This window comes from Hevea brasiliensis, chromosome 6 (genome assembly GCF_030052815.1).
Source record: "Hevea brasiliensis isolate MT/VB/25A 57/8 chromosome 6, ASM3005281v1, whole genome shotgun sequence".
Lineage (NCBI taxonomy): Eukaryota > Viridiplantae > Streptophyta > Magnoliopsida > Malpighiales > Euphorbiaceae > Hevea > Hevea brasiliensis.
Window position 1 is genome coordinate 34,502,142 of NC_079498.1, and position 2,626 is coordinate 34,504,767.

Here is a 2,626-nt window from a genome sequence, read left to right on the forward strand (position 1 = left end):
ATATACAAGATAACTGTGCTATCTCAGGTCTAAAGATTATATGCACTGATATGATTTATGACAAAACATTGACAAGAGTAAACTCCATGTGCTCGTCATAAGTGTCACTGGTTCGGCCTACTTATCATTTATAAGTGCCTATCATGTTTGTTATATGGCATGAGACTCACCATTCCATCTTATTTATATCTCATATAAATAACTTGGGAACAAACATGAATACAATCTTTCTGGATAAGTCATGTCCTTATTATGAAGTATCCTCGATTGTGGACCTATTTATGATACTTTGTGCTAGAAATATTGTCACTCATATTCTTAACAACTTAAGAATAATATTTCTAACAAAATATCAATGGACCTTTTCTATTACACATAAATATATTATGTAAACGGAAAAGTGGAAATGCCTTTTATTAACAAAATATGTACAAGATACATACTAAATGATATGCTCTAGGGCATACTACTAACAATCTCCCACTAGCACTAGAGCCATTTATTACAATACCTTAGACCTATCTTCTCAAGATGTCGGTCTAACTGAACTTGTGACAAAAGCTTAGTGAATGGATCAATTGAATTTTTAGTCGATGTTATTTTCTGCATGGCTATATCGCCTTGCCCAACTATATCTCCGATAATGTGGTAGTGCCTTTCTATGTGTTTGGATTTTGGGTGAGACCTTGGTTCCTTAGCTCAGTATGTTGCTCCATTGTTGTCACGATGTAATGAAACTGACTCAATGGAAGGAACTCATGTAAGTTCTGTCACGAACTTCTTTATCCAAATGACTTTTTGCAAAGATCGATGCAAAGAATATACTCACCTCGATGGTGAAATCTGCAATGTACTCTGTTTGGAACTCTTCCAACTGACTGCACCTCCAATACAAATGAACACATATCCAGAGGTAGACTTTCTATCATCGATATCTGATTGGAAATCAGAATCAGTATAACCATCCAATTGCAAGTCTACACCTCCATAAATCAAGAATAAATCCTTAGTTCTTCTCAAGTACTTAAGGATATTCTTGATACTATCAAAGGTTCCAAACTGGATTGGATTGATACCGCTAGTCAAACTAACGAGATATGCGATATCAGGCCTAGTACACAACATTGCATACTTTAAACTTCCAATAAAAGCATATGGAATCTCGCCATCTTATCTCTTTCTTCAGGTGTATTTGGAGACATCTCTTTAGAAAGATGGATACCATGTCTCACTGGTAACAATCCTCTCTTGGAATCAAGCATGTTAAACCTCTTTAACACCTTTTCCAAGTATAGACTTTGGGATAAACCAATTATTCTTTTCGCTCTATCTCTATAGATGCGAATCCCAAGAATATAGGTTGCCTCCCCTAAGTCTTTCATGGAGAATGTATTTTACAACCATACCTTTATAGTCGCCAACATACCGTATCATTACCCATCAACGAGATGTCATCCGCATATAAGACAAGGAAAGTGATAGCACTGTCACTAACCTTCTTATATACACATGGCTCATCCTCATTTTTGATAAAACCAAAAGATTTAATGGCTTCATCAAAACGGATGTTCCATCTCCTCGAAGCTTGTTTCAACCCATAAATGGATCGCTTTAGCTTGCATGCCTTGGAACCATCTTGGGAATCAAATCCCTTAGGTTGTTCCATGAAAATGTTTTCTTCAATGTATCCATTCGTAAAAATTTGTTTGACTTCCATCCGCCAAATCTCATAATCATAGTATGCACTATTGCTAATAAAATCCTAATTGATTTAAGCATGGCAACAAAGTAGAAAGTCTCCTCATAGTCTATTCCTTGCCTTTGGCGAAACCCTTCGCTACTAGCCTTGCCTTATAGGTCTCTACCTTTCCATCGTAACCAATTTTCTTCTTGAAAACCCATTTGTTCCCTATAGGTACAATACCTTCAGTGGGTCAACAAGATCCCAAACTTGATTCTTATACATGGAATCAATCTCAGATTTCATAGCATCAATCCATTTTAAAGAGTCTATATCTGACATAGCTTTTTCATAGGTAAGTGGATCATCCCCATGATCTACTTCTTCATGAGTAGACAACTCTTGTTCTTCTTCATGAAGAAAAACATATCTCACTGGTGGGTGAGATACCCGTTGTTCTACGAGGAAATTGTAGATGTTTCATCAATGGGTATAGGTTGACTAGATGGATCTATATCCATCTCGATGCTGGTTGGTCGAATTCTCCAATTCTAACTCTATTTGCCTTCCTTTGCCTCCTTCTTGAACAAACTGTTGTTCAAGAAATGTGGCATCTCTACTTATCACAACCTTTTGTGAAGTAGGCAAATAAAAATAATATCCAAAACTATCTTTTGGATATCCAACAAATCGACCTCTTTCTGATCTGGTCTCCAATTTATCGTTGTTCACTTTTGATATAAGTGGACAACCCCAAATCTTAACATGCTTAAGACTTGGTTTTCTTCCATGCCATATCTCATAAGGTGTGGAAGAAACTGATTTTGATGGAATCCTATTCGAATATACAAAGTGATTCTAATGCAAATCCCCAAAAGAAGATTGGCATATCAATATAGCTCATCATACTACGTACCATATCCAATAGGGTACGATTTCTCCTTT